Genomic DNA, 27,232 nt, shown 5'->3' with positions numbered 1-27,232 from the left:
ACCCAGGAAAGTGAAGGACTGAGAGCTATGTGCTCAATGGCCCCTGCTGGTCTTCCTGTATGTCTTCTTTAACTATGTTGGGATTATGGGTCACATTTCAATTCCCTAGAAAGTAGCAAAGATCATCAAGCCAATCCTAGAACCCTCCTCATTCCATCCATCTTGTTGACACCACTGCTCCAGATACGATCCAAGTAAAGATTCTGGCCCTAGTGGGAGCAAGATTCCATTTGTGACAAAGAAAGTCTCAGAACTGAGCTATGTATCCTCAGAGTCTAAGGCTCAGAGGCCATGAATCATTCTGCAAAACACAGAGTATGTTTGACCCCACGCTGAAAGAATCCTCATCTTATCCTTGAGATCTAAATGGCGTCTTCATGAACAGGCTGACACAGGTTGTACCTTGCCCTTGGATCCTGGTCAGCTAGTTGGGCCCAAAAGAGCATACAGCCACAGCAGAGACCCCCTCCACCCTCTCGCCATGGTGCCTATCCAGAGAGCTGACTGACAGGGATAACAGAAACAGGAAAGATATTCTGACTACCTCAGAAATCATCCTTGTAGAGACTGTAGAGTACTTCTCAAACAACTCTAAACTGTAAAGATAAATCCACAATTAGATGTATGCCTTGTGCTGACACAGGTACAGACTGTTCTTGCCCCTCTACTCCCACTCCACTAGAGAAAGTTACTTTATTATTTGGATTCACGCAAGCAAGTTTTGCTGCTGCTGTTTCATCCGAATATACTCTAGGACATATATTCTTCATGTTCATATGGACGTCTATGTGTTCTAACGTGATATGCTGAAAGTCACAACTTTTAACATAGTTAAAATACATCCATCTCTAATCTAGATTCTCCCAAATGGTCTTGTGGAGACAAAAGGACAAGGAAAAATTAGAAATGGACATATTTTACTCTTCTGGGTCGTCACCTCAGTAGACAAGCAGATATCACTGATGAGAGATGTCCTTCCTTTCTTTTGGCTGCCGCCAGAAGCCATGAGGGGACATATCCCAAGACAACACAGATTTTGTTGGTTTCCATTAGCTGATGGTAAGTTTCTGTAAAACTGAGTTTCCCATACATTGGTCCTTGAACCCACCATGAAATCACCCACAATCTTGTGAAAGATAAAGTAAAAGTAAAGACTTCCACCACTCTCACTCCTAGGGGTGGTAAGAGTTTTGAAGATTCAAACTGAATATACTGTCAGGTTTAGGCACTGCTAGTCTAAAAAAACCCAACCCAAACTCACAGGTGGAACATTTGAGGAACTATTAGAAATACAGAAAGGATATAATAGATAAAGGTCTAAAGCATATAGCCAGCTTGATGGTGCTGGCTTAAGCCATTTTATAACTGAATCAACTAAGAAACTAGCAGCCAAGTGCAGAATCTCTTTTGGTCGGAGAAATGCATTTGGGTCGCCAGAGAAGTCAAGACACATTTTCTCATGGAAAACATACATCATGACTTTTCCAACAAGCCAACATTACTCCTACAGAACTGCCACACCCTATTTCTGGAGGACAAAATATTAATGATTTGAATCTTAATTCCCTGTGTTGCATTCAAATTCCATACAGAAGCCTCCAGAAGGAGTCATTAGGAAAGAGAGTCACCTAACAAAATAGCTCTCACACTCTGAAGGTACTACAAAGGAAAAAACAAACTTCCAGGTTCTTGCTATGTATTTATTGATTGGCTATTCATTACTTTCATCATTTCTTCAGTTCGTGCCCTATGTGATATTTTCACATGATTATGGTGATCCTCTTACGGTTTTTAATCAAGCTTCAAAGATATGCTGACCACATACAATCAGATGTTGTTGTGTTGTTGTTTTTTTCATCCCACACTAAAGAATCCTTACCTCAACTAAAATTCAGATTCATCATGTGAATGCAGGACAACAGATGAAAAGTGAACTTCTTGGTGATGTTCAGTATAAAAGGAGTTTTATACTGAAGATGCAAGAAATTTTCAATATAGGGCAAAGTTGAGAAGTCGGATATTCTGAAATTACTTTTTATTGTTAGAAAAAAAGTTTTAAAAGCACACATTCTTTTTTTTTTTTCTGATTCTAAGTCCTTTCCTACACCAGAGAGCACCTTCCTTCAGAGACATCAAAATGGCCTGTTCCCCACAACTCTCAGTCCTCCAGGGAGCTCAAATTCCGTCTTAACTAACACTTCACAACTTTTGCATTGTGAGAAAAATATCATCTCGTCTTCTATTTCACAGTTTATGTACTGATTTTATGCACTATCAAGTTTCCTATTTTATTCTATTTCCAACAGTTGCCTTTCCCCCTCTATGATAAGACCATAATCCTCTTCGCCACCGCCTCAACTAAAATGAAAGAACACAAGCATCCATGATGTTCCCCTGTGGATCCTGAGCTGTCTTCCTCTTGCCTCCATTCCCTCAGTTACACACACACACACACACACACACACACACACACACACACACACACACGAGCAGCCAAGGAGCTCTGGGTTTAGGTTGCTTGAGTCTCGTCCTTCACAGAGCCTTCCCCACTGAGGGAAGAATCAGAAAAGCACATCTAGAGCGCTCTGATTCTAGAAATTGTATTTCCAGCATCTCGTGATGCTTGTCAAACACCTCATGTCCCTCCCCTTCTCCAAAATGAGGATTAGAGGTGAACATTACAGAGTCACATAAAGACACATTTGTCAGGTCAGACCAACAGTCCAGAGCAGATGTGGAAGGAGACTGTTCCCATCAAACACTGACTCTTCTGGGGATGATGCCAGCCAAGCCCTGCCTGAGCTCTGGCTCTGCACATGGCCAAGTCTCCTCCAGGCTGGCAGGAGCAAGCTACAGGGAGCCCCCTTGATTCCAGGAGGATAGCCTAGGTGACAGCAGGCTTTCTACAGAATTTGGACCTGCAGTAAAGAGAAATAGGAGAAGAAACCAGCCCACTGCTGAGAAAACAAAGAAATGCAATCAATCTAAATCTGCAAAAATCATTAATTCAAGATGGAAGCATAAAGCAAGGTGAGGCTGAACACTTTTCCTGGAAGTCAGGCATAGTTTAATTACAAAGTGTCATCATAACAAACTTTCTATGGGGGGGGGGGGGATAGCATAATGGTTCTTCTTCTAGCGTTTGCCCTTCTTCCGTAGCCAGTCAACAGCATCAGGTTGAGCCTGATGTAAAGTTTCGAGACCTCCTTTGAATCTGGAGAGGTGGCAGTCGTTGACTATGTGGGTCATAGTCTGTCTGTAGCCGCAGGGGCAGTTCGGGTCTTCTCTGGCTCCCCAGCGATGGAACATAGCGGCGCACCGGCCATGGCCTGTTCGATAGTGATTGAGGAGGGCCCAATCGTAACGTGCTAGGTCAAAGCCCGGTTGACACTTGCAGGGGTCTGTGATGAGGTGGATGCATTGGATCGACCTTCCCGTGGTGCATCTCGTGAGTACCCATTCATTGGGGAAACTGACGATCCTTCCTAGCCGACTGAATCCACATGGATCCCAGTCACTTTCAAAGCCAGCAACAAGCAGCTCCTGACAGCTTTCAAGCTGTTGGTCCTGCTCTTCGAGTCCTCCAACTTAATGATGAGGGGCTGTCCTTTGCCAAACGCGTTCTTATTGGTCAATTGGCGATTCAGCATCAGGCAGATGTTATCTGCCTACAAGAAACACATATAGCAGTCGATGAAGCTGCTCGATTCACCATCAGTGGATTCGATTTAATATGCTATAATCTCCATCCTAAACATGGCCGAGCCAGCTACGTCAAATCCTGTCTTGCGGACGTTTACCACACGGCCTCTTCAACCTTCTACGACTCCATTACTATTGGAACTATTCAGCTCGTCAACTTATATAAGCCTCCCAGTGCCTCATAGGATCACGAGGTCCTGCCTAGCCCGAGTCACCCAGCCGTTTATGTTGGAGACTTTAATAGTCATCACCAAGACTGGGGATATTCCTCCACTCGTGCTGACGGCTCTATCTTAGCCGACTGGGCTTCAGCGAATGACCTCTCCCTATTATACGATCCCAAACAGCCAGGCTCTGTTCACAGTGCTAAATGGAATAAAGACTCGTCACCCGACCTGTGCTGGATTAGCACAGTCAACGGCCAAGCCTTTCCCGCTACGAGACAAGTTCTCAAGATCTTCCCGCACAGTCATCACCACCCAGCTATCATCCACATTGGTCTCCAGCTCCCACTGATTCTGTGCTCGGAGAAACTAAGATGGAACTTTCGGAAAGCAAACTGGCGTCTGTTCAGTGATCTTACCAACAAATCTATTCCTGCAATTCCAATTAACTCTAATTCCTCTGAAGATTCCTACAGGCGCTTCTGCCAAGCCATCTTCAAAGCAGCTTCCCAAGCCATTCCTCGTGGGAGACGTGCTAACACCTTGTCTTGATACTGAATGCGAGCAACTACTAAAGCAGTATGATGAGTCGGGCGACCCAGATGTGGCCGACCACCTCATTGCCTCCCTGGATGCAGCACGCCAAGCCCGCTGGCAACAACTCATGGAAAGTCTGAACTTCACCCACTCAAGTAGGAAGGCCTGGAAGCTTCTTCACAGACTGGGTGCCGGTAGCCAACCCCCTCCCGTCTCCCATCCTCCCGTATCTCCAAACTCAGTGGCCAGTCACCTAACTCAAGTTGGACGTGTTAAGATCGACCCAGTCTGGAAAAGAGAAATTTCCCATGAGTGGTCATCCCACTTCCGGTTATCTTGTCCATCTCCAAAAACTTCTCCCTTTACACTGTCTGAACTGGAAGACGCTTTGAAGAGGGTTAAACTGGGAACAGCTGCTGGCTATGATAACATCACCCCAGAACTCATTCTTAACCTGGGCCCCGCGGCAAAGAAGTGGCTCGCTTCATTCCTGTCCCACATCTTGGAATCTGAGTCTATGCCCAAAGTTTGGCGTCGTGCGATGGTAATAGCGTTTTTGAAACCAAAGAAAGACCCAACACTGGCCGCCAGCTATAGACCAATTTCTCTCCTCTCCGTGTGTTACAAACTCCTTGAGAGGCTGCTTCTGTCACGTATTTCTCATCTTACAGAGAAATTCCTATCACCCGCCCAGGCTGGTTTCCGCCCAGGAAGATCCACCTGTGAACAAGCCCTGGCCCTCTCAACTTACATTGAAAATGGATTCCAGAAGAATTTAAAGACAGGTGCTGTCTTTGTTGATCTTACAGCAGCCTATGACACGGTCTGACACCATGGTCTCCTAGTCAAGATCTCAAGATGCCTGCCTCCATGGGTGGCCAACACTATATCGTTTCTTCTCCAAAACAGAAGATTCCGGGTACATCTGGGTGACAAGTCTAGCAGATGGAGACTTGTCTCAAGTGGCCTCCCCCAGGGCTCTGTTCTGGCTCCTACGCTACTTAATATTTACATCAATGACCTCCCAGAAACTTCTTCAAGGAAGTTCATCTACACCGATGACATCTGCTGTGCAACTCAGGCATCCAAGTTCGACATCCTCGAGGAAACACTCAAGAAAGACATGTCTCTGATATCTGATTACTGTAAAAAATGGTGACTAATCCCTAGCACTGCAAAAACGGTATCATCTGTTTTCCATCTACACCATGCCTCGGCCTCGTGTGAGCTTAATGTGCAGCTTGACGATACGAGAATCCGGCATGAAGCCCAGCCAGTCTATCTTGGCTTTACTCTCGATCGCACTCTGTCATTTCATGAACATCTCATAAAAACTGCAGCAAAGGTGGGCGCGAGGAATAACATCATTGCATGACTGGCCAGCTCCTCATAGGGCGCGAGCGCTTCCACACTACGATCATCATCTCTGGCATTATGCTATTCCACTGCAGAATACTGTGCCCCAGTATGGTTCCGTAGCCCCCATGTCCACTTGGTCGATTCCAAATTATATTCCTCCATGAGGATAATTTCTGGAATCATCTGTTCCACCCCGGTTCCATGGCTGCCAGTTCTTAGCAACATCGCCCCACCAGATATTCGTCGGGATGCGGCATCATCTAAGTTCATTTCCCACATCTACGCTCAACCGGACCTGCCAATATACGCGGATATCTTCGCCCACCCTGTTCAACGCTTGACCCAATCTGGTCCCCTACGCCTACACTGAACTTCTCTGTTCCAGTCTCTTGGAAACAGAGCTGGCAGTCAGCATAATGCTTATGCAAAGAGACTCTCATACCTGAGGCTCTGAAATCCCAGAGCCTCAATCCCCCACACCAATATAAGCCAGAGCTGAGCAGTGCTCTGGTGGAGGGAGAGAGAGAGAGAGAGTGTTTCTATAATTTTTAACAGAAAAGGGGTCATAGAGATAACTCATTAGCTACGACAGATGCCATGTCATGTATAAGATCCAAGTTCAAGCTCAGGCACCACACAGGAAGTGCTATATATATAGAACAAGGGGAAGCTCCAAGACTGTAGTCTTAGAGATTGATTCATATTCTCTCTCTCCCTCCCCCCTCCCCCTCACTCTTCCCCTCTCTCCATGTATGAATATATGTATGTTTGTTTGTATGTATGTATCTCTCCACATATGGAAGAGGCATCCCAGGAGCCCATGACTGTTGATGTTTTGCATGCACAAATATCACCTCCATAAATAGAAATAACAATCTTAGCAGAGAAATGTTGGGGGGTGTGAAATACAGGATAAATGCACAAGTTGCAAAGTTTCCCTTCTGTATTGTAGCATTAAGTCTGTGTTGGGCATTTGCTACCTCCTTGTCTAGTTAAAAGGTTCTCACTAAGAACTGGACTGTTGCACCAACCCCATGCTCCCAACTACCCTACAATGAGCTACTGAGCAGTGGCCTTCTGCTGATAAGCCTGAGTGGGTGGCCAAGTGCAGCTCAGTGTCTCATTTTCTGAAAAAGGAACAAAAAGTGCACATAATGAGTTATTTTCATCTTGCTTCTAATATGAATGAAAAAATGGTAATGGTCTTTGGCAGTCTGGCAGGTGAACAGTGGGTTCTCAAGCATGAGGTCCGAAGTTCAATCCCCAGCAGTGCATGTACCCAAGTGATGTCTAGTTCTCTTTCTTTTAAGATTTTATTTATTTTGTTGTGAGAAATATAAAAGAGAGAAAGAGAGAGAGCCAGATATCATGCTGGTATGTATGCTGCCAGAGGCTGAACTTAGGACCTCATACTAGAAAGTCCAGTGCTTTTTCCACTGTGCTACCTCCACACCACACTAGTTTTCTTTTTCTCTCTTTCATTTTTCCCCTCTCTTCCTATCTCTCTCATTAAGAGACACATAAGAAAAGCCCTTAAAACAAACAAAAAAATAAAATAAACAACAAAGACAATGATCTTAAGGGGGCAGGCAGTGGTGCACTCAGTTAAGCACACATATTACAGTGAGCAAGGACCCAGGTTCAAGCCCCTGGTCCTTTCACAAAGGGAAAACTTCACAAGTGATAGAGCAGAGCTGCAGTTGTCTGTCTCCTTCCCTCTCTATCTCCCTCTATCATTTCTATCTCTGTCTCTATTCAATAATAAACAAGTTTTAAAAAAAAAAAAAGACAATAAATGATCTTCATCTTAGACTGAGAAAATCAACTGAACGCAGACCTCAAGAGCTCAGAGGGGTATGCAGTCCTCCCACTCCCCCACTGTTGTTAAAATTTCGGAGGCTCTGGCCGGGCCAGCTAGCTTCACGGGTGGGTAACAGAGACGCGGAGACAACGGCTGGGCAGGGAAGCTGTATTTCTTTATTCAGGAACAACGATTCACAAACTAAGACAAACTAATCACCAAACAGAACTCTGCTGTCTCTTTGCGGCGGCGCAAGCACTCTTTCTTTTTCTCTGGAACTCAGGAACCCTCTCTTACTCTGGAACTCTCGAACTCTCGTACTGGGGAACCCTCTGAAAACTCTGGCACTCTCGAACTCAGGAACCCTCTCCCTTACTCTCGAACTCAGAAACTCTCGAACTCAGGAACCCTCTCTCGGGGTTTCTTGGGGCGGGGCCAAGCAGGCCCGCGAAATTAACAGGACTCATCCAATTCTCTTGGCAGGGGAGGGCTAGAACAAACCAATGTAAAGCATACGACACCCCACCATCTGCCACAGTTGTGTTTCCATCGCCTCGCTGTCTCTGGCCCTTGACAGATTTACACAAAACACTCTTAAAATTATTTTGAATGTTATGGACCCACCATGCTAAAAAGAGAGTGGCCAAGGAAGCCGTGGAATTTCTGCCACCAGCTTGGCTCATGTGCAATGCAGCAGCCTCCATTCAGACTTATTCCCTGAACATCTTATTTTCATTTCATGTTTTTATGTCAAAATGATCACAACCACTGCTGGAAGAAACTGGAGCACAATATTGAATAAAAACACTATGACAGTCCCCTAGCTACACAGGAGGCACTAGCTGAGTGGCTCAGTAGAGGACTTTCTGTAAGTGAGAGTTCTGCTCTAGCCATTGGCATCAAATGCTGGGTTCAGGGAGACACTTTGGACATAGAGATTAGCTCCTCCATCAGCATTCCAGGTCTGCAAAACTCAGGGGAAGATCTGTGACACATACTCTTCATTACTGATACTCAACTCTCCACCCAGCCCCTAAGCCTCACCCTGCCTATACCCCACATATCCTAGCAGGGTACAGGAAACTTATGGGCCATAGCTTGAATCTACATACAAAGACCTGCTAAGCAGGGCCTCTCAGAAGGCTGCCGCTCTTGGAAGATTCTGAGTATATCAAAACACTGGAATAATTACTCACACTACCAAATGTTTTAACAACTAAAATTGTTTAATGAATGTCTTTTTTCTAATATCACTACTGTACCAGCAGTCAATGGCTACTGTAGTTAAAAGAGGTCTAGGAGGCTCAGTGGTGGTACACACAGTTGAGCATTCATACTACAATGAGCAAGGATTTGGGTTTCAAACCCCCAGTCCCCACCTGCAGAAGGGAAGCTTCATGAGTGGTTAAGCAGTGCTGCAGGTATCTCTTTCTTCCTCTCTCAATTTCTATCTTATCAAACTTAAACAAATAATAAAATAGGGCTGAGAAGACAGCATAATGGTTCTGCAAAAGATTTTCATGCTTGAGGCTCTGAGGGCCCAGGTTCAAATCCTAGCTGAGCTTATGTGAGCACACTCTGTGTGAATTCAATAAGATATTCTTTTAATATAGAATAAAATATTTGGTCAAAAAAGAGAGAAAAGAAAAGTCTAAGTGCAGGTCACCTCATGGTTGTGAAGTTGGATGCAGTGGCTTCCCTCAAAGTTCTCTTTTTTTGTCTCAAGGGTTATTGCTGGGACTCAGTGCCTGCACTACGAATCCACTGCTCCTGGAGGCTATTTTTTTCCCTTTTGTTGCCCTTGTTGTTTATCGTTGTTTTTGTTATTATTGTTGTTGTTGGATAGGAGAGAAATCGAGAGAGGAGGAGAAGACAGAGAGGGGTAAAGAAAGATAGACACCTACAGACCTGCTTCACCGCCTGTGAAGCAACCCCTCTTGCAGGTGGGGAGCTAGAGGCTCAAACCAGAATCCTTACACTGGTCCTTGTGCTTCGTGTCATGTGCACTTAACCCGCTGTGCCTCCATCCAGCGTCCCCCTACCCCACCCAGAGTTCTCTTGCAGTCACACCCAAAGATCCCGAATCGAACATGCTTCTATTTGCTCTTCTACATCTGAAGAGGGTGAAACAAAGGCTCATGAGGAAAGAGAGAGCTGCTTCCTCTGCCTCTCTTTCCACTCCAGAATAAGCAGAGGTGGTTCTGGTATATTCCAGACATCCAAGATGAAGCTGCACACTCAACACAGCAACTCCAAGAGTGTTTTTACTATCCTACAAACCAAAGTGAATTCCAATATGTTTCGCTTTCACTTCTGTGCTTATTTCAACCTAAGACGAAGTTCTTTTACTCTTCTATCCTCTTTCCTTACATCCTAAACAGAAGTGAGTGCTCTCATTATAAAGCACTAGATCCAGATATGTCTGACTGGAGAAATCTATATAGTGATGTGACAACCTCAATCTCAAGGTAATGAAATCTTTATAGGAGTCATCACATCTTCCTCTATTTGGTTTACACAACTGATTTCTTTTATTATCATTATTTATTTATTACCGGATAGAGGCAAAGAGAAATTGAGAGGGGAGGAGGTAGAGAGGGAAAGAGACAGAGAGATACCTGCAGCCCTGGTGAAGTTTCCCCCTGCAGGTGGCGACCAAGGGTTTAAACCTAGGTTCTTGTGCACTGTAATGTGTGAGCTTAACCAGGTGCACCACTGCCTGCCTCCCCGTCAAACACAGCTGATTTCTACTAGATTTTTTTTAACTTTTCCCCAATTCTTTCAATATTTTCTCCAAAATTCAGCTTTTCCTTTAATGGCATTGTTTAGCTGGGAGTTGTAGCACACAATGCTGTCTGGAGTTGAAGGATGCAGGAAATTTGCAGCGTCACACTTTGTATGATAATGATCACGGCCTACACGTAGGGGATAAGTCCAATTAGCATATGGGTACTTAGAGTTCACTCATTTAATAGGAAGTGACATTTTGATAACTAAAGAATTGAGCCATTAGCCTTCTCTCATTACAACCTGTCTGACAGATTCTGGGCATGAAGTTCACTAATTGAGTTTTCAAGGGCTGAGGTGAGGAACTGTGTGCTGTTTCTCCTGCAGACACACTTCTGGTGGTCCGTTGGAAGTGGCTTCACTTCTAAGAAGTCTCTAAGAAAGTATGCTCAGCCATGTCAGTGAAGAAAAGTATTCTGCTTTTCTGTTCTTCATACCCCCTTTTGATAACTTTACTAGCCTTGGTCTGAAAATTTCAGCCAACTACAACATTTTGGAAGACTTTCATTCAGATTGAAAACTGGTGTTGATATAAAACAGAAGTGCTTCTAGGTCCTGATAGAGCCATACAGCCTAACTTGGAGTAGTAAAGGAAAACAGGTCTCCTTATTTACCTATTATCTTTGCTGTTTTGAGAGACTCAATTTCTGCTGAATAAGTGAAGCAGATTAATGGGCCCTACCTGAAATTTTAAAAAAGAAAATGAATAATCTAGAATTCCACACAGTATAGAAAGTGCACAAAAAAGGAGGTGAGCAGTAGCGTGGAGGTTAAGCGCACATGGTGCGAAGCTCAAGGACCAGCATAAGAAACCCAGTTTGAACCCCCGGCTCCCCACCAGCAGGGAGGTCACTTCAAGTTGTGAAGCAGGTCTGCGGTGTCTATCTTTCTCTCCCCCTCTGTCTTCTCCTCTCTTGATTTCTCTCTGCCCTATACAACAATAGTAATAACAACAACGATAAACAACAAGGTCAACAAAAGTTAAAAAAAAAAGAAAGAAAACTGCCTTCAGGAGCAGTGGATTCAAAGTGCAGGCACTAAGCCCTAGCAATAACCCAGGGGACAAAAAATAAAAAGGAAAAAGAAAGTGTGTACACTGCTTTGCTAATTCATGTTCTGTTGAAATAGCAGGTCAACATTCTTTCCTGTATTCATCCTTCCATGTCAAATATGATAGTAATTTGTGGACAAAAAGCACTATGCAAATACAGTATTACAACATGGACTGCCCAAGTATATTAGAACCAGAAATTCTCGATTCTTTAAGAATTTCCATTTAATAGAAAAAATTCAAATTCCGAATCAAAATTACTATGTAAAATTCACTAAAGATTTGGGTTTCTTTTATGCTGAATATTGGGTACTAGGAAGCAGTGCAGCTGGTTAAGCACACATATTGCTGTGCACAAGAACCCAAGTTCAAGCCCCAGGTCCCCACCTGCAAGGGGAGAAGCTTCATCATCAGTGAAGCTGTGCTGCAGGTATCTGTCTTTCTCCCTCTCTATTCAAATAGGAGAAATGCTTAATATTACCATCCAGGTTTGAAATTATGGGAGAAGAAGTAAACCAAATATAAGTTTTCAAGTTCTTGTAAATGTGAACATAGGAACACCAAGAAGTTATATTTTCTACTCCTACGGTTTTCATCAAAACAATTCCAAAGCCAAAATTGTCTTATAACTATGTGTGAATAAAAAGGAAGAAAGAAAAATATAAACTGAATTTTAAAGCAACAGCAAGGACAAGGAAAGTCTAATCTTGAACTTGTCTCCAATTAAGTCTTAACTGAAACAAAATCTTTTACAAATGCTTCTCAGCTTCTCCTTTTGTAAAGAAAACAGAATCTCACTTGTTGGGTCAGTTACCAAGTCTGTGGAGTAAAGGGTCTATGTACGTTTACCTGCTAACAATCTGTTAAAATAATAAGAAGAAAGAAAGTGAAATCAAACACCCATCAAATTTAACAGATAAACAATCACAGATATGTCCCTCCAGCAGCCCGATTAAGCACTTTAGCAATGGTAGTAGTTCCTGAAAAACAGTGATTTGCTATTAACTTCTTTTCCCTCATCCAGCAGTCTTTCTTTGTACAACACAAGCGTCAAGTAGGGAGATGGTGTGCTTTGAGATTAACTCTTCCTGACTACATTCCCCATGCTATCTCTTGACAAAACATACAATCTTCAGGAAATTCTCTTAGTCTCAATATCCTTGACTATACAATAGAAACAATGCTATCTTCACTCCTGAGATGGTTGTATTAAATGAGTCAAGGTATATGAACAAGAGAGTCGGGCGGTAGCACAGCAGGCTAAACACAGGTGGCGCGAAGAGAAAGGACCGGCATAAGGGTCCCAGTTCATGCCTCCGGCTCCCCACCTGCAGGGGAGTCACTTCACAGGCGGTGAAGTAGGTCTGCAGGTGTCTGTCTTTCTCTTCCCCCTCTCTGTCTTCCCTTCCTCTCTCCATTTTTCTCTGTCCTATCTAACAATGATGACAATAAAACAAGGGCAACAAAAGGGAATACATAAATAAATGGATAAATAGATAGGTAAATAAATAAATATATATATATATGAACACAAGGATCCAGGATAAGCTATATAATTTGTGGGGTCCAGTTCCAACTGAAAATAGGAGACCTCTTGTTCAAAAAGTACTAACAGGGGGCCAGGAGGTGGCGCAGTGGGTTAAGTGCACATAATATGAAGTACAAGGATCCCAGTTCCAGCCCCCACCCCTCACCTGCAAGGGAGTCAATTCGCAAGCAGTGAAGCAGTTCTACAGGTGCCTTTTTCTCCCCCTTCCGGTCTTCCCCTCCTCTCTCAATTTCTCTCTGTCCTATCCAACAACAAAAGGCGGGGGGGGGGGGGGGGGGGGGGGAGGAATGGCTGCCAGGATCAGTGGATTCATGGTGCAGACACTAAGCCCAGCAATAAACCTGAAGGCAAAAAAAAAAAAAGTACTAGCATTTTCAAGATGGCAGCAACAGAGCATGAAACAGAGACCAGACGCCTGAGTGAAGGCCCCAAGAGCAGAAGAGGTCAGGGAAAGATCAGCATTGTTCAAGTACAAGAACGCACTTTGCTGCAGACTTTTCATTTGTCAAAGTGTGTTTTCATGGGGTAATGGTTTTCCCAGTTTAAAAAAAAAAGTGGAAATATCATTGAACAACTGCAGGAAAATCATCAAACATCTCTTGGTCTAAATCTCCTCATATTCAGATCACAGGCCTGAAGATTAAAAATGTAAGAAATTAATGAAAGAAAGTGAACAACATACACATAACAGTGCACAAGGACCCAGGTTCAAGCCCCTGGTTCCCACCTGCAAGGGGAAAGCTTCACAATCACTGAGGCAGGGCTGCAAGTGTCTATCGCTCTCCCTCTCTATATGCCCCTCCCCTCTCAATTTCTCTCTGTCTCTATCCATTAGTAAATAAATAAAAATATTTTAAAAAATAAATTGAACAACATACAAATAAACACATGTCACCATGCACAAGGATCTGGGTTCAAGTCTGACCCCTACCTGAAGGAATTTTTCATGAGTGGTGAAGCAGTGTTGCAGATGTCCTTCCTTCTATCTCTTTTTCCTTCTCTATTAATCTCTGGCTCTCATTCAATGTCAAAAAAAAAAAAAAATGACACCAGGAACAGTGTAAGCATGCAGGCACAGAGTCTCAAGGATAATAACCCTGGTGACAAAATTAATAAGGTGCAAATAAATAGAAATATATCCCCCAAGCTCACAGGGTAGGTAAATTAATATTGATAAAATGTCAATGAATCTAAAAATTTATTACAAACTATCAAAACTCCAGTGGAATTTTTTTTCACAGAATAGAACCCACAATCCTAAAATGTGCATAGCATCACAGACGACACCAAAAAGCCAGAAAAAAAAAAAATCTTAACAAAACTAACAATAACACACTCTGATTTCAAACTATATACAAAACTACAATGATCAAAACAGTATGCTACTGACATAAAAATAGGAGCATGTATCAAGGAAACAGACCTATGAGTTAAAAAACAAATTCAGGGGCTGGGTGGTAGTGCAGCAAGTAAAGCACCAAGGACCAGCATAAAGATCCTGGTTGGAGCCCTCAACTCCCTGCCTGTAGCACAGCCACTTCACAAGTGGTGAAGCAGGTCTGCAAATGTCTATCTTTCTCTCACTCTCTCTATCTTCCCCTTCTCTCTCGATTTCTCCCTCTCCTATCCAACAATAACAACAAGGGCCACAAAATGCGGGAAATGGCCTCCAGGAGCAGTGGGTTCGTAATGCGGACAACTGAGCCCCAGCAATAACCCTGGAGGTTAAAAAAAAAATCCACACATGTCTGGTCAATTAATTTACCTCAAAAAAAATAATAAAAAATGTATAATAAAAGAAAGGCAGTCTCTTAAATGGCACTGGGAAAGCTAGGCAGTCACCTGCAAAGGAATGAAACGATACCACTGTCAAAACTATACACAAAATTAATTCAGAATTGAAGTACAGACTTAAACATAGACCCAAATCATTAAAAAAAAAAAAAAAAAAAAGTCCTAGAAAACATTAGCAAATTCCTTAACATGCATTCTGGTGTTTTTTTGTTTGTTTTGTTTTTCCTGACTCCAAAGGTGAAGACAACAAAAGCAAAAATAAACAGTAGATTTACATCAAACTAAAAATCTTCTTCAAAGTAAAGAAAATTACCATTGGGACCAGGCAGTGGCACACCAGGTTAAGTGATCACATTACAGTGTGCAAGGACCCAGATTCAAGCCCCTAGTCCCCACCTGCAGGGGGAAAACTTCATTATTAGTGAAGCAGGGCTGCAGGTGTCTCTCTGTCTCTCCCTCTCTATGTCTCTATGCCCTCTCAATTTCTGTTTCTATCCAATAATATTTTTTTTAAAAGAAAACTACCATTACAATGAAAATGCAGCCTACTGAGTGAGAAAATATTTTTGTAAGTCACATATCTGTAAAGGGTTAGTGAATTCAAGTTCAGTAGTTTAAAAATGCAGACACAGTCAAGCCAGGCAGTGATGCACTTAGTTGACCACACGTGTTACCTTGTTCAAGGACCCAAGTTCAAGCCCCTGGTCCCCTCCTATAAGGGGGATGCTTAGCAAATGGTGAAGCAGTGTGGGTGTCTCTCTTTCTTTCTCCCTCTCTGTCCCCCCTCCACTTCCATCTCAGTTTTTGACTCTAATAAATGAGCAAAAATTTAAAAAGCAACAGCATTAATCTGAACATCTAAAGAAGCGAGAAGGATAGAAAAAGAGTAAAACTTTGGATCAATTCAAGATGATAATCAGCATTTCTACCTATATTGTCTTGTTTATACCAAGTGATTCTCTCCCAAACATGGAATTCCTTGTCGACAATCCTGCTACATGAAGCACCAACCATTACTGGTGCTTCCCTAGAAGAGCTGCACTGTGGAAAGATGTTTCCGTATTCCCCTCTCTACCAGATTCTTAGTGTGAACTGGGCCTCTGCGGTCAGTTTTCTCATGGGAAGTATTACACAGTTTAGATGCATGAATGTATAGGAAACTGTTGGTGCTATATAAGTGTTTGCTGAGTCAAAAAATCAAATTAACAAACATTTTATTTACCTCCTACCTCACATGTTCCTTTATCCCTTTCTAGGAAAACAAAGTGAAACATGGACTGGGTGGGATGTACTGCACAGAAGCAAAGGACTCTGGGAGAGGAAGAGAGTGGGTGGAGAGGGTCTTGAGGTGCAAGTGTAAGATGATGAAAAAGGACCTACGTCGAGCGTGAGTATTCTGCAGTCACCTTTCTTGAGGAATGAGAAACTATACCCATGTGTCAGCAACTGTACTGTAAACCACTAACCCTCCAGTAAAATATTATAAAAAGTTGGCTCACAAAGATTATTATGACACAGTATACCAGCCCACCATAGGAAGTTGGACAGAACACACAGCAGATGTCAGCCTGGTGACAGAGCATACTACTATCTGCATAAATGAGCAAGGGACTGTGGGTGGACCCGATGGATTTAAGCACAGCCAGCTGGAAGTCCGGTTGCCGCTCCTGGGAACTGAACACATGTGACTCAGCTAGCCAGCAAACTCGAGACACTGTTCTACAGCTATGAGTAACCTATATATCAGCTGATAATTGTTTATCTCGTGGGGCTGAACTTCATGAACTTTATGAGCCTAACGTATACTTAACCCTAGCTGATAATTACTTATTTTGCAGTACCTAAAATATATTTCGTACTATTGTACCAACCCAGTAAAGCTTTGATTGCTTAAACCCGGTCCCAGCCACCACACAGACAAGTCCTTTACACAATGCAGCCAAGTCCTTCTTATTTTAAATACAACAAAAGATGATTCCAAAAGAAGAAAGACAGGAGGGCTGGAGGAGGAGTCAGGGACAAGAGAAGTGCTCAGATCCTGCTATCGTCCTCTAGTAGCACACCCCCGACACATCCTTTATTTTGGTCCAGAAGGATATGTTATAGACACATCCCAGGTGGACTTCTTAATGCTGATATCTCACACCTCCCCTTACAAGTACTACATATACTTGCCATACAGTAAACATAAGAAACTGGGACAACCCTGAACTTACAATTTACCCCCTACACACACAAAATTAAGTCCTAACTCAGATTCCAGGGGGATCTTTGAGTAAAAGTAATGTGAAGGTGTGTGTTTGTTTTATCTATGGGCTGAGAAAAGATCATATAAAAAAATAATAATAAATTGATCCTACCATAGGACTCAAAGGGCTCAAAGGTTACACTAACACACACACACACACACTCACTCACACACATACACACACACACACACATATATATATATACACACAAAACACATTCCAAGTGCTGGAAGTGCTTCATTTGCTTAAACTGCAGACAATTCTTTTTTTTTAATTTCTTTATTGGGAATTAATGTTTTACATTCAACAGTAAATACAATAGTTTGTACATGCATAACATTCCACAGTTTTCCATATAACAATACAACCCCCACCAGGTCCTTTGTCATCATTCTTGGACCTGTAGTCTCTCCACCCACCCACCCCAGAGTCTTTTACTTTGGTGCCATACTCCAATTCCATTTCAGGTTCTACTTCTGCTTTCTTTTCTGATCTTGTTTTTCAACTTCGGCCTGAGAGTGAGATCATCCCATATTCATCCTTCTGTTTCTGACTTATTTCACTTAACATGAATTTTTCAAGGTCCATCCAAGATCGGCTGAAAACGGTGAAGTCACCATTTTTTACAGCTGAGTAGTATTCCATTGTGTATATAGACCACAACTTGCTCAGCCACTCATCTGTTGTTGGACACCTGGGTTGCTTCCAGGCTTTGGCTATTACAAATTGTGATGCCAAGAACATATGTGTACACAGATCTTTTTGGATGGATGTGTTGGGTTCCTTAGGATATATCCCCAAGAGAGGAATTGCAGGATCATAGACAGGGTAGGTCCATTTCTAGCCTTCTGAGAGTTCTCCAGACTGTTCTCCACAGCGGTTGGACCAACTGACATTCCCACCAGCAGTGTAGCAGGGTTCCTTTGACCCCACAACCTCTCCAGCATTTTCTGCTGTTACCTTTTCTGATGTATGACATTCACACAGGAATGAAGTAGTATCTCATTGTTGTCTTTATTTGCATTTCTCTGACAGTCAGAGACTTGGAGCATTTTTTCATGTGTTTCTCAGCCTTTTGGATCTCTTCTGTGGTGAATATTCTGTCCAAGTCCTCCCCCATTTTTGGATGGGGTTATTTGTTGTCCTGTTGTTGAGTTTGGCAAACTCTTTATATATTAAACTCCTGTCTGATGTATGGCATGTAAAGATCTTCTCCCATTCTGTGAGGGGTCTCTTAGTTTGGGTAGTGGTTTCTTTTGCTGTGAAGAAGCTTTTTAATTTGATGTAGTCCCATAGGTTTATATTTGCCTTAGTCTTCTTTGTAATTGGATTCGTTTCATTGAAGATGTCTTTAAAATTTATGCAGAAAAGAGTTCTGCAAATATTTTCCTCTAAGTATCTGATAGTTTCTGTTCTAACATCTAAGTTCTTGATCCACTTGGAATTTACTTTTGTATTTGGTGAAATACAGTGATTCAGTTTCATTCTTCTGCCTGTTTCAACCCATTGTTTCCAACATTTGTTGAAGAGACTCTGCTTTCCCCATGTAATAGTCTGGGCCCCTTTGTCAAAGATTAGATGTCCATAGGTGTGGGGGCTCACTTCTGGGATCTCAATTCTATTCCACTGGTCAGTGTGTCTCTTCATGTTCCAGTACCAAGCAGTTTTGATGACAATGGCCCTATAATATAGTTTGAGATCTGGGAGTGTGATGCCTCCGGTTCTGTTCTTTTTTCTCAAGATTGTTTTGGCAATTCTAGGTCTTTTCTAGTTCCAGATAAACATTTTTTCTATTGTCCTAAAAATTGTGCTTGGGATCTTGATGGGGATAGAATTAAATCTGTAGATGGCTCTGGGTAGTATATTCATTTTGATGACGTTAATTCTTCCAACCCATAAACATGGAATATCTTTCCACTTCTTTGTGTGCAGACAATTCTTGCAGTAGGGGTTTCATAGGATTAAACTCTAGATCCTGAACTACTGATAGGATATTCACTCAGTACTAATAACTGAAGTCATTACCACATGTCAGCCTCCGCCACTGGCTCTGGGTACATGCTGGCTGCTAAACAAAGTCTGTTTCCCCATAGAACTCATATTCAGAAAATTAAGGGGCCATCAAGGACTCACATTTTAGAATATGTGTTCAAAGGAGCTGGGTGGTGGCACACCTGGTTGAAGGCACATGTTACAATGTACAAGGGCCTGGGTTCAAGCCCCCCACCCCCCACCTGCAGGGGAAAAGCTTTGAGAACAGTAAAGCAGTGTTGCAGGTGTCTCTCTGTCTCTCTCCCTCTCCCCTCTCGATTTCTGGCTGTCTCTATCCAATAAATAAATAAAGGTAATTTTTAAAAATTTTAAGTTTTTTTAAAAAAAGAATATGTGATCAAAGTCACTTACATTACATATTTCCTTGTCTCTAACTTTATCTGGAGCATAAGGAGTAGGGAGCACTTTGGAGAGAATCCAGATATATTCTAGCCCAATGCAGAAAAGGAATGGGTTACAGTGAGATCTCAGATGAGAAGAAAACGGGGGGGGGGGGGGGGTGAAGAGGGATATAACAAAAGGTAAAAGAAGACTAAAGACCAACTATTTTTTTTTCCAACATGAAGTATACTTTTTGCTCAGTGCATGGTGCCTAAACAATGTGCTGAGAAAAGCATCACAGACTACAAGGTTTAAACAACAGAAATGAGTTTTCTCTTTATTTTGAAGGTTAGAAGTCAGAGACTAGGAGTTTCTAGGGTTGGTTTCTCTTACACCCCCTCTTCTTGGCTTGGAGATGGCTGTCTGTCTTCCGTATCTATCCTCACATGGTCTTTCCACTGAGTTTCTGTGTCCTGATTTCCTCGGCTTACCAATGCTCATCATTTTGCCTTAGTCATCTCTTTCAAGGCGTTTCCGAACAAACTTACATTCTCAGGTAGTGGGAGTTAGAAGTTCAAGATATGGAATTAACATGGTCACAACCCAACCTACAACAGCCTCATATGAGAAGATCAAAGGCCAAAATAATAGTAAGGCTTCAGCAGACACTAAATAGATCTAATCAGCTCTTATAATCAATTCTGTGGGAAAGATATGCTCCAAATTCCAAATTAGCAAATTTAAAACAAACATTTAGAGTTTGAATTTAATAGACCATCTGGGAATAATCTGTTTTTGTCTCTCCAGTGAGACTTTCACTGTTTGAGTGAAATCTAATCAAGCAGGTTCTAACTACTCAGGATAGAATCTCTCCTCTTGAGAAGGTTCTTACATTTCTACATCCAAAATAAAGCTCTTTCTGGTCAATTGGACAGGGCTTAAGCATTTCTATATTTACAGATTTTTACACTGCTTTCACCGTTGTGATTTTTCAAAGTATTTCCTGGTGGAGAGGCAGGTCACAGAAAGAGCACTGCACCAGCTGAACATTAAGCTGAGCATTAATTTCATTCTTTCTGGCTTTGAAGGCTAAGTCAGAACATGTTTAGCTAAAAAAAGAAAGCCAAGTGAGATTCTTCAACCTATAACATTCTTTAGTAAAAAGCTGCTGCATGTGACAAGTGGAAAATTCCAGAAAGACACCACAGATGTTTCAACCCCTACCAGTGGACAATGGTATGAAGGGGCCAGCAATGATTAACACCAATCAAACTGGGTGATTTCCAGTTCATTATCTAGAAATCTCTCTATAATTACTTTATAATTCTGCTGTTGGAAGAACAGTACTCTTGATGAAAGGCAGACTATTAAATTATACTGGGCAGATAGTAAAGAAGCACCGGCCCATATTACAAAGTAAAATATAAGACACAAAACCTCACAATAAAAATCACTTGGAGGGAGTTGGGCTGTAGTGCAGCGGGTTAAACGCAGGTGACGCAAAGCGCAAGGACCAGGTAAGGATCCCGGTTCGAGCCCCCAGCTCCCCACCTGCAGGGGGGTCGCTTCACAAGTGGTGAAGCAGGTCTGAAGGTGTCTATCTTTCTCTCCTCCTCTCTGTCTTCCTCTCCTCTCTCGATTTCTCTCTGTCTTATCCAACAACATCAGTAATGACTACAACAATAAAACAGCAAGAGCAACAAAAGGAAATAAATAAATATTTTTTAAAAACATGGGGGTCGGCGGTGGCGCAGTGGGTTAAGCACATGTGGTGCAAAGCGCAGGGACCGGGGCTACAACAACAAGGGCAACAAAAGGGTGGGGTGGCCTCCAGGAGCAGCAGTGGATTCATGGTGCAGGCACGGAGCCCAGCAATAACCCTGGAGGGGAAAAAAAAAAAAAAACATTATCCCCTTAAAAAAAAATCACTTGGAAATGCATACACTCATTTCAGGCCCAATAGCTAATGCTTTAAATGCAGAATTGTAGCAGCTGAACTTTCCCCTGTACTGGAAGGTTTGTCAAATAGAGGCAAAACTCACTAGCATTGACATCAGGCAGATCCAGGGCCAAGGTTTGGTTCTGCTTTCAGTAAAACCGTGAAAAAGCTTCTTATCAGTTGTTCTTGCATAATCTGGAGACGGTGAATGCAGCTACCTCATAGGACTTTGGGCAAGATTAAACATGGTGATGCTTGTAAAGCACCTAATAATACAATGCCTAGCACACAGCTCACGCAGTAAAGTGGAGTTACAACTGCTAACAGAATTACAAAGGCTTCAACAACTCTGTAAAATAGATGCCACCATCATGTCAACTTATCAGTATAAGGGACACAGACTTAGAGAAGCAGTCACTTCCCTAAACTCAATATACTAATTGTGAACATTTTCTAACTCTAGACCCTGGGATTCACATTAAACCCAGATAAATAATAAGCATTAATAAATTATCTTTAGATAAGCTGGAATTTAAAGAACTTGACATTTACCATCTTTCCTCCTCCCTCCTCACCTCATTTTCACTAGCTCTCAGCATCTATGATTGCTTCCAACAACTAATTGATATGAACATACAAAGTATGGGGACGGGTGGTAGTCCGAGGGCCTGTTCCCCACACACAAAGGGAGGAGGCTTCTCAAGCAGTGAAGCAGTGCTGCAGGTGTCTCTTTCTCTCTCTTTTTTTAATATTTATTTACTTATTTTCCTATTTGTTGCCCTTGTTTTTTTATTGTTGTAGTAGTTATTATTGTTGTTGTTGATGTCATTCGTTGTTGGATAGGACAGAGAGAAATGGAGAGAGGAGGGGAAGACAGAGAGGGGGAGAGAAAGAAAGACACCTGCAGACCTGCTTCACCACCTATGAAGCGACTCCCCTGCAGGTGGGGAGCCAGGGGCTCGAACCAAGATCCTCACGCCGGTCCTTGTGCTTTGTGCCACGTGCACTTAACCCACTGTGCTACCACCGCCAGACTCCCTCATTTTCTCTATCATCCCCTCCCCTCTCTGTTTCTCTCTGCCCTATCAAATAAAAGAAAGAAAAAATAAGAAAAATAGACAAATAAATTACTCATAAGTCTTATCACCTATAAATTAAATGTCTGTTTGTACTAATAATCAAGAGGGACCTCTCTGATATGAGAAGACTTAGGAAGATTAAGGAAACTAGCAATTGTGTCTTCACTGGGGAAACTATTCAATTTCATATGGAAAGTAAAATGTTCAAGCAAAAGTAACTGTTACCCAAAGATGTTAAATGCAAATTCCCAAAAGCATTTCAGGAAAATTTTCAAGAATTAACCTCTGATCACAATTGTTCTTTTTTAATTTGAAAATACAAGGCAAATCAAGGATAGTGGCTATATTTTATTGTTTGACTCTAAGTCTATAATTAAAAATAAATAAATAGTAACAGTAGCTGGTGACAAAAAAAAAGTAATTGGGGAGATAGCATTTGGTTATGCAAAAATACTTCCATGTCTAAGGCACCAGAGTTTCCAGATTCAATCTCTATAATCCAGAGCTGAGTGGTACCCTGGTAGTAAATAAATAAATAAATATCAAAGTAACTGGTGACTTAAACAGCATTAAAATAACAAAGGGCACATCACAAAATGAACTAGGAATATTCAGGATTATTCTGTACCAAACACTGTGTAACTATATTATCTCACCAGATTCCCTAAAACTGCCCCTGTGTATCAAGTGCTAGAATCAGCCAACTTTACAGATGAAGAAATCAAGGTGTAGAAATTCTATAACATGCTAGAAGAACTGTTATCTAAATTTAGATTCTGTGCGCAGTTTATACTCCTGAAACTGGCTTTTGGTATTAAATCAGTTGATTAACCGTCAATATTTAAGATAAATTCTGTTAATTCTTGAATGTCTGAGGTGTGGCAGAGATAGAGCTCTGAACTTAAACGCATGAGGGCCAAATTCAATCCCTGGTACTGCATCTACCAGAGTGCAGCTCTGGTCTCTCAGTCTCTCTCGGTCTCTCTCTCCCCTGTATCTCCACCTCTTGTGAAATAAATGAATTAAGTCTTGGGGCTGGGTGGTGGTGCACCTAGTTAGTACACATTATAGTATGCAGCTGCAGGGGGAAAGCTTCACAAGGGCTGAAGCAATGTTGCAGGTCTCTCTCTCCCCCCCTTCTCCCTCTTTCCCTCTCTCACTCTTCCTTTTCAGCTTTTCTTTATCTCTATCCAGAGTAGATAGACAGACAGATAGATAGATAGACAGACAGACAGACAGACAGATATAGTTAGTTGGGGTGGGGGGTTGTAGTTCCCTAAGAAAAAAAGTCTGTTTGAAGTAATTGAAAATGGGTTGGTCGGGTGGCAGTGTACTGGGTTAAGCACACATGGCACTGCGCAAGGATTGGCTTAAGGACCCCAGTTCAGCTCCTGGTTCCCACCTGCACGGGTGTGTGTGTGGGGGGGGTTTGCTTCACAGGTGGGAACCACCTTTTCTCACCTTTTTTCTCCTCCTTTTTGTCTTCCCCTCCTCTCTCGATTTCTCTCTGCCCTATAAAAAACAAGGCAACAAAATGGGAAAAAAATGGCCTCCAGGAGCAGTGGATTCATGGTGCAGGCACCGAGCCCTAGCGATAACCCTGGAGGGAAAGAAAGAAAGAAAGAAAGAAAGAAAGAGAGAGAGAGAGAGAGAGAGAAAGAAAGAAGGAGAGAGAGACAGACAATGAAAAACAAGGGCAACAAAAGGGAAAATAAATAAATAAATATAAAAAATTTTAAAAAGAAAGAAAGAAAGAGAAAATGGTCTGTATCATTAGGCTAAGTAATGATGATGTAATAACTAATTACACATCCCTTCTTATTGCAAGGTCAAAATCACAACTCAGCAAAATTTCCCCAAAAAAGAAGTTTCTTTCACATGATACATATGAGAACAATCTACATTAAGATTCTATTATAGATAAAAGTTGGGGGAAGATCCAATTAGAGAACTCCTTAAGCTAAAAATTCAAAAATATACTAGATACAATGTGAGGAGAGAAAGGAAGTTGCATGTGGCTTAAATGCAGTTTGCCTGAGGAAGAAGCTATGCTACCTCAACCAACCAAAATAATTAAATGAGAACATATGCCATCGATTTCATCTTAAGAAAATTCTTCAACGCCTACTGTCTTCACACATTTCTGTTTTTAATGTTTAAGTTTTTTTTTATTAAGATGGCAAGAAATTGAGAGGGGAGAGGGCTGCAGAGAAGGATAGAGAGACGCTTCTCCAGAGCTCTGGCCCACTAGGGAAAGAGAGACAGGCTGGGGGTATGGATCAACCTGCCAACGCCCACGTCCAGCAGAGAAGCAATTACAGAAGCCAGAACTCCTACCATCTGCACCCCCAGAAACAACCTGGATCCATACTCCCAGCAGGGGAAGAAGTGATAGGAGGAAGGAAGTAAAAGAGTGCTCTGAACTCCCGGCTCCATCAGCACCCAGAGAGAGGAGGAAAAGGAGAGGGACGCATGGAGGTCATAATATTGTCATGCGGAGCATGGAGGGGAAGAGAGGACTGGATCAGGAAGAAAAGGGGAACAATTATGTATAAATGTAGACAGATGGTTGTAGAGATGATGGTTGGCCCGTGTCTACAACCTTAGGGGAACTGTGGTGGATTGCAGTGGGGAGACTGAAGATTCAGAACCCTTGTGGTGGGAATGAAGTGGATTTATATCCCTGTTAACATGTTATTTTGTAAATCAATATTAAATCACTTCTTCTTCTTCTAGCGTTTGCCATTAAATCACTAATACAATTTTAAAAAAAATGAGAGAGACCTGAAGCACTGCTTCCCCTGTAGGTAAGGAGTGGGGGCTTGAACTCCAGCCCTTGAGCACTGTAATGTGTGCACTCAACTAGGTGTGCCACTACCCAGTCTCTTGTCATAATTCAGTAATATGAGAGATGTCGTCAACCCAAAGTTCTAAGGAGGGAGGGAGGGAAGGGACAGAGATATGGTACTACATGCCTTTTAATTTTGCTTGTATAGTTACAAGTGACTCTTTGGCCATCTGGCAATAGTTAAACCTGTTCCCTTTCACAGTACTGCTGTTTCTAAATGCACAGTGCCTCCAGGAAGCCTTTGTTGACATCCCAGATTGGGGCTCAGCACTTGGAGTGGGGGTAAGGGCAGAAGTGGGCTCCACAGAATCACGAGTGGTGGTGTTGGTATGCTTCTAAATTCTGCTTATAAAACAGAATCCTTCTTCTGTTTTGATCATCCCATTAGATTCGCTTGTATTACTTATGATGTGGTCTATTTACATTATCACTGTTTTACCTGGGTCCCTCTCTGCCTGCAGGGTATTGGTTTAATCCCCATTGGTTAGATGGAAGCTTTCTATGTTCTGTTCACACTCTTTTTTTGCTCCGCCCCCTCTCCTAGTCATTTCCTTTCCCTTGTCACTTCCAGTGAAAAGATGCATAAAAGGCGATGTATCTGATTAATAAATGAGATACTGCTTCCCAGCTCAGCCATGAGTCCCTAGAAGCTAACCTAGCTCAGCGTATGGTGCCCTGAACAGGGACCGGCAAATGGCGTCCTGAACAGGGACTGGCATGGTGGCCCAGGGCTCACCCTTCTAAATGCAGCATAACCCAGCATCTATGAAAATACACTTCAGAAACTGCTGCTAGTATGAACTCTAATAGAAAAAAATAAATAACTGCAAAAATATGCTTTGCAAGCAGAATTTCTCTACATAGAACACTTTTAAATTGGTCCTTGGGGTGTCAGAGGAGTTTTTAATTTTGTCTTCATAACTGTGTTCTTTCACAATTCACTGGTTTTGTGTCTTCAGATGCTAATGTCTTCTTCCAGAAAAGTTAATAGGCACCTCCATTTAACAGCAGATGGTTCCATAAGTAAATAAATAAATAAATAGTTGGAAAGTATCTGGCCAGATAGATCAGAGCTGGTAGCTAAGATTTCAAATATGTTATTCTTAGACAAAAACAATAATAATTATCCCGGTTACTTAGTCCTCTGCTCTTCTGAAATCTTAATAAGGTTTAGGGGAGTCTGCATTAAATATAATCAGTTGTCACAGTGGTATGAATATTGTTGTTCTTTCTCAATATAAGCAGCATGCCTTAGTCACAACAGCTGCAAAAATAGAGATCTTCTTGGACTTATACTTAGCACTTTCTATCTCAGCTTCAGAAGCCCTGCTTTACTCCCTTCCATTACTACAATGTTTATTTATTTATTTTTCCCATGACTCCTGCATTGGCCTCTGAGTTTTTGGCTGATACTAATAGTAGTTTTCCACTTTGGAATAACTTTATTTTATCTTGAATGCAATATTTGTATCTAATGACTCTTGTCTGAGAACAACTTCCTCTCTGAGCTATTCGTAAAGCAAGCCAGCAACATAGAAATGTCCTGGACTCAACCATAGTTGTCTAACAAAAAGTGACTTTCCATGAAAACCACATATGCAAGGGTTGGGTGGTGGTGCACCTGCTTAAGTGCACATATTACCATGCACAAGGACCTGGGTTCAAGTCCCTGCTCCCCACCTGCAGGGAGAAAGCTTCATGAGTGGTGAAGCAGTGTTGCAGGAGTCTCTCTGTCTCTCTCCCTCTCTACTTCCCTCTGTTTTATCAAATAAAAATAAATAAATAAAGTTAAAAATATATATATAAAGAAAAACTACAGGGGCTGGGAACACAACATAATGGTTATGCAAAAATACTCTCATGCCTGAGGCTCTGAGGCCCCAGATTCAATCCCTAGCCCCACCATAAGCCAGAACTAAGCAGTGTTCTGGTCTCCTCTTTCTCTATTTCTCTCTCTCACTCTCTCATTAAAATAAAATAAATAAAATATTTTTTAAAAG

General features: G+C 42.1%; 1 protein-coding gene across 4 annotated transcripts in view; it reads right to left on the bottom strand.

Annotated features, from left to right (window-relative positions):
* The window catches only part of FRAS1 (Fraser extracellular matrix complex subunit 1), a 532,387-nt gene that overhangs the window by 457,532 nt on the left and 47,623 nt on the right, over positions 1 to 27,232 (bottom strand). Inside the window, exon 1 of one of the 4 annotated variants that reach the window (XM_016186757.2) lies at positions 23,846 to 23,866. The exons of the other annotated variants lie outside the window; for them this stretch is intronic. The gene's annotated coding sequence lies outside the window, so the exon portion shown is untranslated. Of the gene's footprint in view, positions 1 to 23,845; positions 23,867 to 27,232 lie in introns of those variants that run through there. 4 annotated transcript variants of the gene reach the window in all.

Source organism: Erinaceus europaeus, chromosome 3 (assembly GCF_950295315.1).
Source record: "Erinaceus europaeus chromosome 3, mEriEur2.1, whole genome shotgun sequence".
Lineage (NCBI taxonomy): Eukaryota > Metazoa > Chordata > Mammalia > Eulipotyphla > Erinaceidae > Erinaceus > Erinaceus europaeus.
This window is presented reverse-complemented; position numbering and strand designations above follow the sequence as displayed.